General features: G+C 40.5%; 1 pseudogene; it reads right to left on the bottom strand.

The window, feature by feature from the left end:
* Positions 1–5,319: 5,319 nt before the first annotated feature.
* LOC140622831 (histone H3.3A-like) lies at positions 5,320–8,877 on the bottom strand (annotated as a pseudogene).
* Between the last annotated feature and the right edge of the window lie 8,510 nt (positions 8,878–17,387).

A 17,387-nucleotide genomic window follows, 5' to 3' on the forward strand; every position in this document is an offset into this window, starting at 1 on the left:
TTCATTGTAGAGTTTCAAATCTGTCTAACTGCCCTCTCCTTTAATGTTTAATTAATATTTCTTCCACAATTTCTCAAAGTTCCTACCATAGTTTATTTTTATACTTCTTACAACGTTCAAATCCATAATTAAACAAATAAGAGCTCCAAAGACATAAAATTCTTTGATTAAGTAAATATACAGTCCCAAATACCTGCATTTCACACACTTTCATGTGCGGTTCAAAAAACATTACAAAGAGTGGGAATTCTAAGTTTATTTTTTTTTTTTTTTTTTTTTTTTTGGGAATTCTAAGTTTAAATTCAAGAAGGTTAACTACCTAAATGATCAGAAATGTATACACTTCTTATAAACAGCTCTGTACTTGCCTGTCACCTCCCAGTGTCAACATTTACAAATTAACAGACATGCTTCTTGCATGATCACTGGATGTTTTGTATTCTTTGGCAGAAGAAATCAAGGTAAAAAATGTGACCAGATGAACTCTGAGAAAAAAGACTCAGTGTTTCATGTAGTCATATCACAGCCTGGAGCCCATTGTGTTTTAGTGAGGAGTGGCTCAGCCTGTCTCCGGTTACCCAAGTACAGTTTGGGCATTAGAGGGTGCTCCGTAAATGCCGTGGGGCCTTGGAGAGGGACAGTGCTGATATTTTTACAGCCAAGCATGCTGTCTCTAACACAGGACTGAGACACAGCCCCTCAAAAAGAATAATTGCTCTTCTTGACATAACCTCAAAATTTGGGAGTATTTCCCCAAACATCTGTGTCTCCCTTTCTGGTCCAGGGGTCCAAGAACTTATGTTACAAGCATTTACCTTCCCCCACCTTTTCCAGTACTTGCCATGAGAAATCCAATGATATTGGTCAGGTGCTTCCTTTCCTTGGTCCTAGAACTACATTGTTTCAAACCCTAGGAGACTTCTCTAGAACTGATCTCTTGAGAAAGCCAACCAGGTCTACCATATATGCTTCTTCTTGACCAATACCTACATCAGCCTAGTCTAAGATGGTAACATGACTTTTCCCACCTGGCCACCGCCCCTGGCACCTGGCACGGTGCCTGCCCTCAGTTGGCGCTCAATGCATGCTTATTGAATGAATGACTGAGAACCAAGTGAATACTCCTGTGACTCAGTGCAGACCATTTTATGTGTTAAAACCAGCTTCCTTGGACATATTTCTTCACGAGTCAACCATGGCTGGGTTAACGTGACTCAGGATTAATCAGTGACTAGACTCCAAGCCTCTGGAGGCAGGAAGGCAGAAGAGCAGACTTCCTGCCTGAACACTAGGCCGCAATTTGCCTGTGTGAAAAAAAAGACCATATGAACTCCTGACCTCTCTTCTTTTTATTCCGCTGTCCCTTGGAGCCCACGTAGGAGAGACAAGCTGCTGTCATCTACCAGGCAGCCCGGCTCAGCTGCTTGGTGTTGGGTCACAAGCAGGGAACCATAAACCATACACAAATCCTTGGGCTGTTGTCATTGTTGAAATTTCTAGAGAGGCCTCTCTAGACCAGAGCTGGCTCCATGCAGGAACATTTCCTCAACACCCCCTGCCAAAGCCCATGCCACTGAAGATCAGTCTCGAAGGCTCTAAATAGTGGAGTTGCTCCGTCATGAGGCTGCCATCGAGCTGAGCTGTCATTTTTGACTCTGAGCTGTCTAATATAACATAGGTGTCAAGATGAGGCCTGGCAGTTAGCAGGGTGTGTACTTGCCTCTGCTCGGCCTTCTGCTTTCCACTAGTCACAGAGTCCACACGGAGGTAAGGCTGCTCTTTGAGTCCTGCTCTGTCACTCAGGGCAAAAGGTTAAGCTAGGCTGTAAGATCAGATGCTGTTTCATTTTAAATGTAGCAGGTTACTCCTCACTCACTGAACAAGTGTTGAGCGCCTACTAAGTGCTCGCAAGGCGGTAAGGGAACATTCAACGTGGCTCCTGCTCTCACATAACTTGCATTTTAATGTAACCTGCTGATAAACACTATGATAAGAGAAATGGGAAATGGTATATGATCTACCTTTTTTCTTCTTTCATTGGGCAGTATTCATAGAGAAACTCATGGCCTATCCACCATACAACCTAACAAACAATGACAAAGTGGACACTGATAAAACCATGACCCAAGTCTAGATTGAGGATAGTTGCTAATACCCCAGAGGCCCTCTGTCTGCTTCTCCCTAATCAAAAGCAAATCGCACCCCCAGCCCCCCACTATGGTTTCCATTCTCCTGCCTTTTGAAGTGATCATTTTCTGCCTTTTCTTTTTGTTTTATCCCTGTGTATGCATCACTAAAGAATGGAGCTTAATTTGGTCTGTTCTAGGTATGGAGTCCTCCTCTACATTTTCCTTAGCATCTGGCTTCTTTCATTCAAACCATTTTTTGTGAGATTCATTCATTTGGTTATGCAGGGTTATAGTTTGTTCACTTTAATTGCTGTACAGTGTTCTATCATATTACTATATAACAGTGTGTCCCTTCAACACTGACGAGCAATTGTATTGTTTCCTAGTCTTATCTGTACACAGTGGGGTCATGTGATAGGTGTGTCAGCTTTAGTGGCTATAGCCAAACAGTCCCACAGCGGAACCCTATTCCTTACGTGTCCATCCTCAGTATATGTGAGTTCCTGTAGCTCCACGTCCTTACCTGCACTTGATACTATCTCATTTTTTACTTTTTGCTATATTTTTCACCATAAAATATTTCATTGGGATTTTATGTAATACATCCCTGATTACTAAAGAGACCAAGAGATTTTTTTTTTTCATATGCTTTTGGACTGTTTGTGTTTCTTCTCCAATAATGTCTACTGTATCTTTGCCTATTTGTCTATTGAGTTGGTTTTTTCTCTTGATGATTCACAGTTATTTTTGTGTTCTGGATGCTAATTGTTTAATGGTGATTATATATGGGGCACATGTCTTCCCTTAATTTTAATTTTTTGTATGGTTTCATGAGGAAATTGCTAACTCTACGATGTAATTGTGTTTATTACCCTATATTTATGATTCCTACATCTTCAGTCTTGACTAAAAAAACTTCTTTGCACCTTGAAGTCATGCACATTTTATACTGTCTTCTAAATATTTTATAACTTTTCCTTTCATTTGTTTTTAATTTTGAAATAATTGTAAACTCAGGAAGTCGTAAAAATAGTGCATGAGTTCTGTGAACCCTTCCCTCAGCATTTATCAATGATGATATCTTATCTAACAATAGGTAAAACCTAGAAACTGACACTGGTAAATGCTGTTAACTACACTACAGACCCTATTTTAGTCTTCACCAGATTTTATATGCACTTTGTGTGTGTGTGTGTGTGTGGTTTTTATTCAATTTAACCCATGTATAGATTTGTCTTGCATTGTTTAGTGCTTAATCCACATGGAATCTAAAATGGAATTGCTTTTGTATATAGTGTGAAGCAAGGATCCTGTCTACCCCTCTCTCCCCATGGATAACCAATTGTTCTAGCATCATTCATTAAATAGTTCATCCTTTCCCCCACTGATATGCAATGCCTACTTTGTAATAAATTAAGTTTCCACATATGTTTAGGTCTGTTTCTTATCTCTCCTACTCCAATGGTCTATTTGTCTCTGCTCCTACATACTGTCTTAGTTACTTCATATGAGTATCTTGCTATATGGCAGTATCATTCCCAAGACTTTGCTCTTCTTCAGGAGTGTCTTAGCTACTCCTGACCTTTCTCTCTCCAGTGTAAATTTGGAATTGGTTTTTCAAGTTTTATGGATGCGTTTGTTAGGATTTTTATTGGAACATCATTGAACGGCATTGTGGAGAACTGCCATCTTTACAATAGTGAATCTCCCTACGCAAGGACATGACTTCACTCTTAATTTATCTGAGTTTTCTTCACTGCCTTTTAGGAAATTATTGCAATTTTCTCCATAAAAAGCCTGCATATATTTGTTTAGGTTTATTCCTAAGTAAACCTTTACTTTGCCTCTTTTGTTTCTTATATAAATCCTATCATTTCAAATACATTTCAAACTAATTATTGTTGGCATGTTGATGATATATGGTTGAATTTTGTGTATTGATTTTTTATCAATGTTGCTAAAGTATCCTATTAATTTTAAGAATCATTTATAATAATTCTAATAATTATTTATAAATTATTTTGGGTTTTCTGAGAAAATAATCATGCAGTCTGCAAATAAGGATGGTTTTACTTCCAATCCTTATTCCTTTTATTTATTCTTGTTGTTTTACAATTTACCTAAACAAAATTAGAGAAATAGTGATGGTACCATCTTTGTTTGAATTTGTAAAGAGAAAACATCTAACATTTCATCATTAAATATACTGCATGCATAAGCTTTTGCAGTTGCCTTAGATCAAGTTAATAAATTTCTTTCCCTTCCTACTTTATTTGTTCATTTCTTTTAACATCCCCAATCTTCTTTCTCACATATTTTTTTCTTCTTGCTAATGTATGTCTTCTAAAACTCCTTTAATAAAAAAAAGTCTCTTGCCAATGACCTGCCATGACTTTTGTCTCTCTGAAAACATTTTTAGTTTTACTTTCGCTCCAGTTCTTAGAAGAAAGGTCAGCACACATAAAAGTCTATGTCTTTTAACTTTTCCACTCAATATCCATTTTCTCTCCACCCTGAAAAGACAACTCTAATTTAATGTTGTGTTCAGGGACGCCTGGGGGGCTCAGCAGTTTAGCGTCTGCCTTCGGCCCAGGGTGTGATCCTGGAGTCCCCAGATCAAGTCCCACATTAGGGTCCCTGCACGGGATACACTTTTTATAGTGTAATATATTTTAACAGCAAACTTACAGGAACAGCACAAAAGACAAACAGCATTAGAAACATGTGCTTGCATATAGGACAACTAGAAAAGTATAGTGAATGGTTGGAATCTACTGTATGATAAAAATGTTACAAAGACCATTTAGCTGCCATCAATAAGAAATTTACTTGTTTTAGAAAAAATTCAGATTCTGGCATTGGCCATGTTTATAATTATTATAAAGTTGAACTGCTGAACTGTGTTCACTGAAACATTTTGACTTGCATTAATGGTTTTATGTCCCTGCATTTATATTAAAGATTCACACACAAATTAAAATGGGAAAGCTAAAAAAAAAAAAGAAAGAAAGAAAAGAAAATGGAAAAGCTGCCAATACCTGATTTCTTTACCCTAGCCTTCCACATGCAGTCATATACGTAAGTACCTATTGGCCCCATGGGAAGAAAATATCTAACATTCAGAACTACCAACAACAGGAAGAAGAGAATTTTTTTAATAGAATGAAATGTTTTCCATCATAGTGGATTCTTAAGCACATTCTCCATGTATGCGGCGTGCTAGCTGGATGTCTTTTGGCAGAATTGTTACGTTTGGCGTGTATAGCATGTAGGTTGGTATCTTCAAAAAGGTCCACCAGATAGGACTCACTTGCCTCCTGCCAAGCACTCTGGAAGCACAGATCTGTTTTGAAGCCCTGAGCAGTTTCTTGCACCAACAGCTGGAAAGGAAGTTTGTGGATCACAAGTTCAGTGGACTTCTGATAATGTCTAATTTCACAGACAATGGCAGTACTGGGTCTGTAATGATGTGGTTTTTTCACCCCTCCAGTAGAGGGCACGCTCTTGTGAGAGGCTTTTGTAGCCAGTGGCTTTCTAGGTGCTTTACCATATGAGGATTTGTGGACCGTCTGCTTTGCACGCCATGGTACAGAGACTTCCTTACTTACCCCATCTTCTCTTTTAGCTGGAGCTCAGTGAGCTGGAGGTGGTGACGGCATTAACGAGCAAGAGCGGTGTGGCAGTGACTGTGAGCCTATATCTTTTAACTTTATTGAGCTATAGTTCATATACATAAAATTCACCCATGTTTTGCATGCAATTCAGTGGTTTTTAGTGAGTTTACCAATATACCAGTTGTGTATACATGCATTACCATAATTGACTGTTAGAATATTTTTTTTAAAGATTTCACTTATTTATTTGAGAGAGAGGACACAAGCAGGGAGGGTGTCAGAGGGAGAGGAAGAAGCAGACTCCCCACGGAGCAGGGAGCCTGACAGGGGGCTCTATCCCAGAACCCCAGGATCATGACCTGAACTGAAGGCAGATGCTTAACCAACTGAGCCACCCAGGTGCCCCTATTAGACTTTTTGTATTATCCCAGTAAGACCATTTACACCCATTCATCCCACTCTCAGGCACAGGCAACCGCTAGTCTACTTTCTGTCTTCAACAATTTGCATTTTCTGGGCATTTCACAAAGATGGAATTCTATAATATGTGGTCTTTTCTGTCTGGGATCTTTCACTTAGCATTCCACTTAATATTCCATCGTATGAATATAGTTCATTTGATTTATCCATTCCCTAATTGGATGTTTCCACTTTGGGCTATTATGACTAATGATGCCATGAACATTATGCAAGTCTTTCTGTGACCATATGTTTTCATTTCTCTGAGAGTGGAAATGCTGAGTCATATGGTAAATTTAATTTTTAAGAAACTGCCAAATTGTATTTTCAAGCAGCTTCCCACCAGTAGTAGTATTTGAGGGTTTTGACTTCTCTACATCCTTGCCAGTGTTTGTTATTGTCTGTCTTTGATGGTAGCCATTGTAGTAGGTGTGAAATAGTAGCTCACTGTGGTTTTGATTTGCATTTCACTGGTGACTTTGAGCATCTTTTCATGTGCTCATATGCTATTGGGTTATCTTCTTTTTTTAAATTTTTTAAAATTTTAGTTTAATTCCATTATAGTTAACCCACAATGTTATATTAGTTTCAGGTGTGCAATATAGTGATTCAACAACTCCACATATCACCTGGTTTACATCACAAGTGCACTCCTTCATCCCCATCACCTGTTCCCACCAATCCTCTCACCCACCTCCCCTCTGGTAACCATCAGTTTGGTCTCTAGAGTTAAGAGTCCATTTCTTGCTCTCTCTCTCTCTTCTTTGCTCATTTGTTTTGTTTCTTAAATTCTACATATGAGTGAAATCATATGGTATTTATCTTTCACTGACTGACTTATTCACTTAGCATAACACTCTCTAGTTCTATCCATGCCATTGCAAATGGCAAGATTTCATTCTTTTTGTGGCTGAATAATATCTTGTTGTGTATATATACCGCATCGTCTTTATCCACTCATCTATCTATGGTGTCTTGGGCTGCTTCCATAATTCTGCTACTGCAAATAATGCTGCAATAAACATAGGGGTGTGTGTATTCCTTTGAATTAATGTTTTTGTATTTTGGGGATAAATACCCAGTAGTGTGATTGCTGGATTGTAGGGTAGTTATATTTTAACTTTTTGAGGAACCTCCATACTGTTTTCCACAGTGACTGCACCAGTTTGCATTCCCACCAACAGAGCACGAGGGTTCCTTTTCTTCCACATCCACACCAACACTTTTTTCTTGTGTTTTTTTGTTTTAGCAATTCTGACAGGTATGAGGAGGTGGTATCTCATTGTGGTTTTGATTTGCATTTCCCTGATAAGAAGATGCCAAGATTTAAGAATCCATACAAAATTCTAAGCCTTGCTCAGGATTCTTTTTCTTTTCTTTCTTTCTTTCTTTCTTTTTTCTTTCTTTTTTTTTTTTTTTTTTTTTGGTAAAATGTCTTTCCAAATCTTTTGCCCACTTTTTGGTTGGGTTGTTTATCTTATTATTGACTTGAAAGAGTTTTGTATATTCCAGATACAAGTGTGTTATGGATTGAATGTTTGTCTCCCTTGAAAATTCATATGTTGAAATCCTAACCACTAGTGTGATGATGTTAGGAAATGGAAACTTTGGGAAGTACTAAGGCCATGAGGGTAGAGTCCTCATGAATGTCCTCATGAATGGGATTAGTGCCTCTATATAAGAGATCCCAGATTGCTTTCTAGCCCTCTCTCTGCAATGTGAAGATACAAGAAACCAGCTGTCACGAGAACCTTAACCATGTTATTTCTTCTATCTCAGACTTCCAGTTTCCAGAGTTTTGAGAATAAATTTAAGTTGTTTATAATCAATGGTATTTTGTTATAGTAGCCCAACCTAAGATAAAATCCTTTGCCAGATATGTGATTTACAAATATTTTTTCTCAGTCCATATCTTGCCTTTTACTTTGAGTATATGTCCCTTGGAACTTTATCTGTGGAATTCATTGAGGCCTGAATAGACATTGCATTGTTCCAGGAATGAATTGTGTTTACTTCTGGCAATCACCTGGGACACTTGCTTGATACAAGATGACTCCCCCACCAAGTTTACTTTTCAGACAGTAGGAAAAGGGAGAAGGGCAGGACACACTTCTTTACTTTCAGGACAGATGAGGAAGCTGCACACTTACTCCCACTCACAATCCCAGGACTTAGTCGTGTGGTCATCTACGGCTGGAAGGAAGGTTGGGGAATGTAGCCCTCACCTTGGTGGCTGTGTGCCCAGCTACAAAACCTTTGCAAAAGTGGTATCACAATCTAGTAAATAACAGACTCATATTTGATCTCAGATCTGTATGATTCCAAAGCCATGCCCTTTCCACTATGTTACGTTGCCTTCCTAGGAAGGAGCCAACAGGAAATTATTTGTAATGGGCTCCTGAGAACCCTCAGGTCCCCCAGTCAATAAGTAGCAGAGTTAGGCTTGGACATGGATCTTCTCAAAGGATGAACTTCTCACTATTCCACCCTGCCCTCTGGACTATTCCTGGAAGGGAATTTGCAGGGTAATCTGGGTGGCATTGGATTCATTCTGTATTTTTCCAGAGAGCTAGTAATTATCCTCCCAAACTTCATCCCTTCTCTTCTTTCCAGAGAACTAACTTTGTCCTGTGGCCCAGCATTGGGATTTTTTCCACCTGCTTTGTGGTGCTCATCCCAATTTTGCGGCCCCCTGAGCATCCTCTAAGCCATGGGGCCGGAAGGCGGGGAGTCAGCCTGGAGCCTCCCTGCTAAGGACAGTACTTGGAAGACGATGCCCCTGCTGGAATGTCCGCTGTGATGGTCAGGCAGGAAATGCCACTGGCCTCCAGGCTGCACCTAGAAACATCTATTTTGGCTTGAGAGGGTGACTAAATTTGAAAATTATTGTTTCCTTTTTTTTTTTTTTTTCCTTTGAAGATTTTTGCAGATGTTTGAGAACCAGCTAAGGGGAGATAATTTCAAAAGCAGTTTCCTCCTATTGACCGAGCTCCTGTTAGCTGTATAAGTATGTTTTGAGTTCCCTCCACTTCACTCTTTTATCTTTTTTTTTTTTTAAGAGATCTTATTTATTTATTCATGAGAGACACAGAGAGTGAGAGAGGCAGAGACATAGGCAGAGGGAGAAGTAGGAGTCCAATGCAGACTCGATCCTGGGACTCCAGGATCATGCCCTGAGCTGAAGGCAGACGCTCAACCACTGAGCCATCCAAACGTCCCAACTCTTTTTGTCTTATGTATGCTCCGTCAGGTCTAGTTCATGAGTGGTTGAGATCTCTCTACCCAGAGATGACAAGTGCCATTTAGTGCTAAGAAAAAAGGTTAGAGAGTCTGTCTTCACATAGGATAGACGCCATAGACAAAATAAAGCAATTGGAGCTGCTCAAAACCAAGGAGCTCACATTGCATCTGTACAAAACAGACATTCATGCCTTTTGTTCCCACCTTCATTAGGTTATTAACATATCCTAAAATTGGAGGCCATAATGAATTTGACTTGTCCCAGAGAGAAACTCTAAAATTTGAGATTATTCATCTCTCCCCAGCATACTAGAATTCATCCCCTGAGCCAGTAGGCAGCACTGGGGTAGGTGCTGTTGGATGGGTGAGGAAAGCACAAAAGAATAGGAGGACACTGCTTGGTTCAGCGAATTATTTATGTGGCACCTCCCATGTGGCAGGTACCATTCCAGGCACGGTGAATAAAAGAGCCATTCTCCTCCAGGGAAATGTGGTTTCCTGTCAGAGTTACTCATGCCAACAAATAATCAGAGCAAAATACACTAATGCTCTGCCAGAAAAAAGAAATGCCAATTGGGGAAGCCCCCCCTCACCCTTAACCCCTGGAGATATATGTAAGCTAGGATTGAGAGCTGGAATACAGAATGAGCATCCATAGCCCAGGGAAAGTATTCAGAGTCCTTCAGTTCGCTCAAAGACTGAAGAGGAGGGTAGGGAGGGAGGGAGACATATCTGGGGAAGCGGTGGCCTCTGTGGACCCATTCTCAGCCTTTCTCTGCCCTGCTCTTGCCCTGGAGGCTGACCTGTAGGGACTGTGTTACCTGGGCTTTCACTGCTGCCTGCCAGCTGAGTTCAGCAAACAGGAGGCCCAGTAGAAAATTAGATGGAGCACAGAGAGTGAGGTTGGCATATTGATTCCTGCCTCCCACCAGTGCCCTCGCTGCAGGCCCTGCTGTTGGCTGTGGCTGCATTCTCTACCAGGCCACCCACCAGGCGGCCTCCTCTCTGTGGCTACAGTTTTCTCCAGATTTCACTAACACTGCTCCTCCTTGTAGGCCTAGAGGTGGGAGCAGTGCTATCATTTCTTCATATTCCACCCTAGTTATTTATTATCTGCATTTAACAGTTTTTTTTTTAAGATTTTATTTATTCGTTAGAGACAGAGAGAGGCAGAGACACAGGCAGAGGGAGAAGCAGGCTCCCTCTGGGGAGCCTGATGCAGGACTCGATCCCAGGACCCTGGAATCCCAACCTGAGCCAAAGGCAGGTGCTCAACCACTGAGCCACCCAGTGCCCCTGCACTTGACAGCTATGAAAACATTAGCTAACAGTTACTGTGTGCTTCCCACAGTCCAGGTACCAGGTTAGACACACAGAACCTGTAATCTCATTCAGTCCTCACAATGCCTCCTGAGGGAGGTACTGTGATTATTACATTTTGTTAATAAGAAACCCAAAGCTCAACTGCATAGTATATGTCAAATCACTATATTACATCCCTAAAACTAATATAACATTGTATGTCAACTATGCTTCAATTACAATAAAATAAAAAGAAACTTGAAGCTCAAAGATATTCCCTGACTTGGTATATAAATTTAATTTTCTACCTTGCTATAGTTTGGATTTTTTTTCATAGTATTTCAGAGTTCCATATTATTTTTTTTATTTATTTTTATTTTTATTTTATTTTATTTTACTTTTTTGACACACAATTACATACAGTATTAAATTAGGTTCAGGTGTCCAATGTTTATTCAACATTTATATACCTTACAGAGTGATCACCACAATAAATCTAGTTACCATCTGTCGCTGTATAAAGCTGTTACAGTGTTATTAACTATATTCTCCACATTATACTTTGCAGTCTTTCTTTTTTTTCTTTTAAGATTTTATTTATTCACGAGAGACACAGAGAGAGAGGCAGAGACATAGGCTGAGAGAGAAATAGGCTCCTTGTGGGGAGCCTGATACAGGACTCAATCCCAGGACATCAACCACTGAGTCACCAGTCCCTATTTGTAATTTTTTGAGGAAACTATATACTATTTTCCATGGTGGCCGTACCAGTTTACATTCACACCGACAGTGCACAAGGGAGGATTCCTTTTTCTCCATATCCTTGCCAATATTTGTTATTTCTTGTCTTTTTTGACACTAGCCACTCTGACTGGTGTAAGATGATGATACCTCATTGTGATTTTAATTTGCACTTCCCTGATGGTGAGTGATGTTGAGCATCATTTAGTGTACCTGTTGGCCATCTATATGTCTTCTTTGGAAAAATGTCTATTCAGATCCTCTGCTCATTTTTTTTAAGATTTTATTTATTATTAAAAAGATTGTATTTATTTATTCATGAGAGAGAGAGAGAAAGAGAGAGAGAGAGGCAGAGACACAGGCAGAGGGAGAAGCAGGCTCCATGCAGGAAGCCCTACATGGGACTCGATCCTGGGTCTCCAGGATCACACCCTGGACTGAAGGTGGCGCTAAACCACTGAGCCACCCGGGCTCCCCCTCTGCTCATTTTTAATCAGATGATTATTATTTTTCACCATTGAGTTGTATGAGTTGTAGCCTTAGATGTTTTCCTCTTTTTTTTAAGATTTTATTTTTTATTTATTATTGAGAGACAGAGACAGAGAGAAAGAGGCAGAGATATAGGCAGAGGGAGAAGCAGGCTCCATGCTGGGAGCCTGACGTGGGACTCGATCCCGGGCCTCCAGGATCATGCCCTGGGCCCAAGGCAGGCACTAAACCGCTGAGCTACCCAGGCTGCCCAGATGTTTTAATATTAACCCTTTATCAGAAATATGTTTGCAGATATTTTCTCCCATTCAGGAGTCTCCTTTTCATTTTGTTGATGGTTTCCTTTGCTGTGCAGAAGCTTTTTAGTTTGATGTTAGTGCCACTGGTTTATTTTTATTTTTGTTGCTTTTGCTTTTGGTATCAAATCCAAAAAAAATAATCACTAAGACTAATGTCAGAGAGCTTATCACCTATATTTTCTTCTAAGAGTTTTATGATTTCTTCTAAGAGTTTTATGTTTTCTTTAATCCATTTTGAGTTAATTTTTGTGTAATAGCTATAAAACAGTGATCCAGTTTCATTCTTTTGTGTGTAGATATCCAGTTTTCCCAATATCATGCAATGAAGACACTGTCCTTTACCTATTGTACATTCCTGGTACCTTTGTCATAAATTAATTGACCATATATGCATGGATTTATTTGGGGACTTTCTACTCATTCATCTATATGTCTGTCTTTAGGTCAATGCCTTATTGTTCTGATTACTATAGCTTTGTAATATATTTTGAAATCAGAAAGCACTTTATTGCCTCCACTTTATTATTCTTTGTCAAGATTGCCCTGGCTATTCAGGGTCTTTTGTAATTCTGTACAAACTAGGATTATTTGTTCTATTTCTGTGAAAAATGCTATTGGAACTTTGATAGGGATTGCATTGAAACTGTAGACTGTTTTGGGTAGTATGGACATTTTAACAACATTAATTCTTTTTAAAAATATTTTACTTATTTACTTGACAGAGAGAGTGAGAGAGAGAGAGAGAGAGAGCAGCAGGCTGAGGGAGAGGGAGAAGCAGGCTCCCCACTGAGCAGGGAAGCCAATGTGGGTCTTGATACCAGGACCCTGGGATCATGACCTGAGTGGAAAACAGATGTTTAACCAACTGAGCCACCCAATATTAATTATTCTAATCCATGAGCATGTGATACCCATTTATCTGTGTCATCTTCAATTTATTTCATCAGCATCTTATAATTTTCAGGGTACAGTTCTTTTAACTCCTTGGTTAAATTTATTCCTATGCATTTTTTGATGCAGTTGTAAATGGGATTGTTTTCTTAATTTGTCTTTCTGATAGTTTGTTACTAGTGTATATAAATTTCTGTATATTTATTTCTCTATATTGACTTTACATCCTGCAACTTTACTGAGTTCATATATTCTAACAGTTTTTTGACGGAGTCTTTAGGGTTTTCTATATATAGTATCATATCTGCAAATAGTGATAGTTTCACTTCTTCCTTTCCAATTTTGTTACCTTTTATTTCTTTTTCTTACCTAATTGCTATGGCTAGGATTTCTAATTATTGCAATGTAAAAGTGGTGAGAGTGGGCATCCTTGTCTGGTTCCTGATGTTAGAGGAAGAGCTTTGAGCTTTTCACCACTGAATATGGTGTTAGCTGTGGATTTGTCATATATGGCCTTTATTTTTGAGGTATATACCATATATTTTACTGTATAGTTTGAGACATGAGTCTAGAAGACTTTTTCCCAAACTGTTACTCAAATTTTCCAATGCTGAACTTTACTTCTCTCCCTGCTGTTTTGTTTTCCAATGCTGAACATGACTACTTTTCCCCACTGTATATATTATGACAAATAAGCCCTTATCATATATTATAGTTTATAAAAGTGTCCATTTTGCTTCAGAACCACATGATCTTAATAATTTTTGTTTGGAAATATGCTTTTGTATTTAATAGGTCTAAAAAATCTCATCTGTTCCTCCTTCTTGTAAGGCACCCAAGTAAACAGCAGAAAATATGGGTCTGCTGTTCAACACAGGACACAATGGAGGCTGTTGATAAGCTTTGGGGGGCATTCTATGATCCTGGGGGTGACTGAGACACCCAAGAAAAAGAGTGAGCAAGCAGCCTGGCCCTGAGATGCTCAGAACTAACAATGCCAGAAGAGCCTCTCAAGATAATGTCATCCAATCCCTTGAATTTATAGAGAAGAAAATCTAGGCGAAGAGATTAAGCTTTTTGCCCAAACCCACAGAGGCAGTTAGTGGTAAAATTGGGACTAGATCTGTGTCTCTTAACCACTGGTCAGTGGATCTCTAATGTTCCCCAAGAAAGAAGGGTTCATGACTGGGGGAGAGGTTCCACATGGGGGTACAGCATCAAGGAAAATTAGTAATCATGAAGATGGCTTATATATGAATGCCACTTCACTGAAGTCTTTCACACCTGGTGTCTACACTTGATCCTCACCTCAACCCTCTGTCAAGTCCTGTCAGAGCTGCTTAACCACATTCCCCTTAACCAACTGATCAGGTTAATCAGCCCCCTCTCTCTGTCTTAAATTTACCAACTGATGGTCCCAGCTAGGAGCTTACCTGTGATACACTTCTGTACATCTGCTCCCAACAAATGTTGACCAAGAACCAATTATTTTTGTTCCCAAACCTGTTTATGCTACTTATACTTGACATTTTAATTATGCAATTTAACTAAAAGAGAGGAGTGTAGAACAAAAGAAACTCGTTGCTGTTTTATGATAAACATATTGCCTTGGGAAAAGCTTGATGAAAGTGAATCGCTAAAAATTCTTGTGGAATAAAGTGAACAAAATAACTGGTAAAAAAAAAAAGGGGGGGTAGCTTTGTATAAATCTAGAAGAATTCTGCATTCACACTATTTTGCAAGAAACTTAAGTTCTTTCTTCTCTTTATAAAAACAGAAACTGGAAATCATGAGCTTATATAAAACAGGGAAAATTGTCATCAGAGAAATCTTTTTTAAAGGAGAAGCCTCGGATCCACATCAAAATAATACATACTTATATGTATCCTGTTTTATGATTTCCCAGTACAAATTTTTTGATTAATCAACCAACTACTTGTCCTAGTCACAAAGGATACAAGGCTTCCATTTGCTATTAATATAAAATAATCCTTATTTTCAGATAGGTTGTCCAGGCTCCCAGAACTCTGGGAGACAGACTCTGAGAGGGAAGCATGTGAATGTGACACTGACCATAAGGCCACAGAAGTAACTAGATCCATATTCCAGCTCCACCCTAACCAACAGTATGGCCTTGGGCAAGTCATCTATGCTCTTTGAGTTCTGCTTTCTTATCTGCAAAACAACCTCCGTGTCTTGGGATTATTGTCTAAATGAGGAAATGATGTTGGTAACCACCCAGTATAGGGTCAGACCCACCTTTGCTAATGCTACATGAAAGAAGTGAAAATGAAAAAAGCCTTAGTGGGTAGATTGTATGTGAATAAACAGGAAAAATGGGTGGCATCCCTACTCACTGGAAAATTCCAATTCACAGAATGAGGCAGTCTTTGGAGAGAGGCACCTGTCAAATGATTCTGGTAGGTTCATGTTCAGACCCTGTATCCAAGGGTCAAGACAAGAGGATCCTGGCAACAGAAAATGCAGGACTGTACTGGAACCAACTAAGGGGATAGCTTTAGGAGCCTGAAAGAAGGAGCTGCTACCCAATTGGCATTGGAGGAGTCCATTTGCAGGGATCCTAACACCTTGCAGGTGTGCTCTGTGGTACACTGGAGGGCATTATACACTGTTTTCCCTGATAGTCAACGCCCTGTGATTTCCCCAGCTGCCAGGTCAAGAACTGAGGAACTCCCCAGCTCCAGCGCTAGAAGCAGCCCTACTCAGACCAGAACATCTCTCTCTGTCTATCTGTCTTTGTGTCTCTGTCTCTCTCCCTATCTCTGCCTCTCTCTCTCTCTCTCTCTCTCTCTCTCTCTCTCTCCCTTAATGGCTGAGTCAGATAGACAAGTCCTCACATTTCACTGCTTGGCAGTTCTTGCTCTTCCCAGTATACACGTTTCCAGCCCCCAAGATGAAGAAAGAGCCTCTGCCAGCATGAGTTATTTTGGTCAGCTGCATCACCACACCAGAAAATAAGATATGACCCCACCTGTGTCTGGTCAGAGGGGTTGGAACCGGGTGGGACCACAGGATCTCTGAAAACCCTAACTGAGCCATCACCCTTTGAGTCAAGTGTCCACTCCCCACCCTTGTGACCCAACCCCTAACTGGGAAGGGGCAGCCCACCCCCTGCCCTGGTGATAAGGACTCACAGGCAGCAGTGGTGCTCATCTGTCACAGCCCATCTACAGCCTGCAGGCTTTTATGTTGGGACCACTGCTCCCTGATGCTCCGGATTTGTATTATTGGGCATGGTACTCTGGGATTGGGCTGCCTGCCCCACTAGACACTGTGTTCCCTTGGTGAGGAGCCATACGTGTTTATGTCCTTCTACACAGTGGCTAGAACATAGTGGATATTCAACAAACATTAGCTTTCTTCCCCTTATTGTTCCTCTATGAACGAGCCATCTGCCCTCACCTCCCTCACCTTCAGGAATCTCTTCTGTCTAGAAGGATTTCTCGTTTCCCCTGTGTAGCCAAGTCGAACCCCCGGGCCAGGCCCCAGTCCACCTGGTCTGACTCTCCCAGTTCCTTGGGATTGCTGCCCCTCCGACCTTCTTCCATACTTGCTGCCTTATATCTGCGGCCCTGTGCACCGCTGCACCTCCTGAGAGCATAAGTGGAAATGGTCTGTACGTGGGCATTGGCATACTCTCCTGGGAAATCTCAAAGGAGTCCTTGATCCCCACAAGGCTTAGAAGTCTGGGGAGGGGATGAGGAGGCCTGGGAAGGCTGAACAAAGCAGCCCTTTAGCCAGACTGGCCTGGCAGTGTGCATGTGGGTTCTCCTGGCACCTTTTGTTAACATTCACTTTTCAGGTGGGGAAACTTTGTGTGTGTGTGTGTGGGGGGGGTGCTTTGGCATTGTGTCATGTCACTGTGTGTGTGCTCTTCCTGTGACAGCATTCAGATGTGACGAGCTATCAGAAGAGCCACTTGATGGTACACCTGGGTGGCTCAGCGGTTGAGCGTCAGCCTTCAGCTCAGGGTGTGATCCCGAGGTGCTGGGATCCGGTCCCACATCGGGTTCCCCGTGGGGAGCCTGCTTCTCCCTCTGCCTATGTCTCTGCCTCTCTCTCTCTCTGTGTGTGTGTGTGTGTGTGTGTGTGTGTGTGTCTCTATTATGAATAAATAAATAAAATCTTTAAAAACTAGAAATAAAAAAGAATAGCTTCTTGTTAGGCTTATCATCTCTCTAGTTTTTCCTTTTTTTTCCACA

Source organism: Canis lupus, chromosome 32, assembly GCF_048164855.1.
Source record: "Canis lupus baileyi chromosome 32, mCanLup2.hap1, whole genome shotgun sequence".
NCBI lineage: Eukaryota > Metazoa > Chordata > Mammalia > Carnivora > Canidae > Canis > Canis lupus.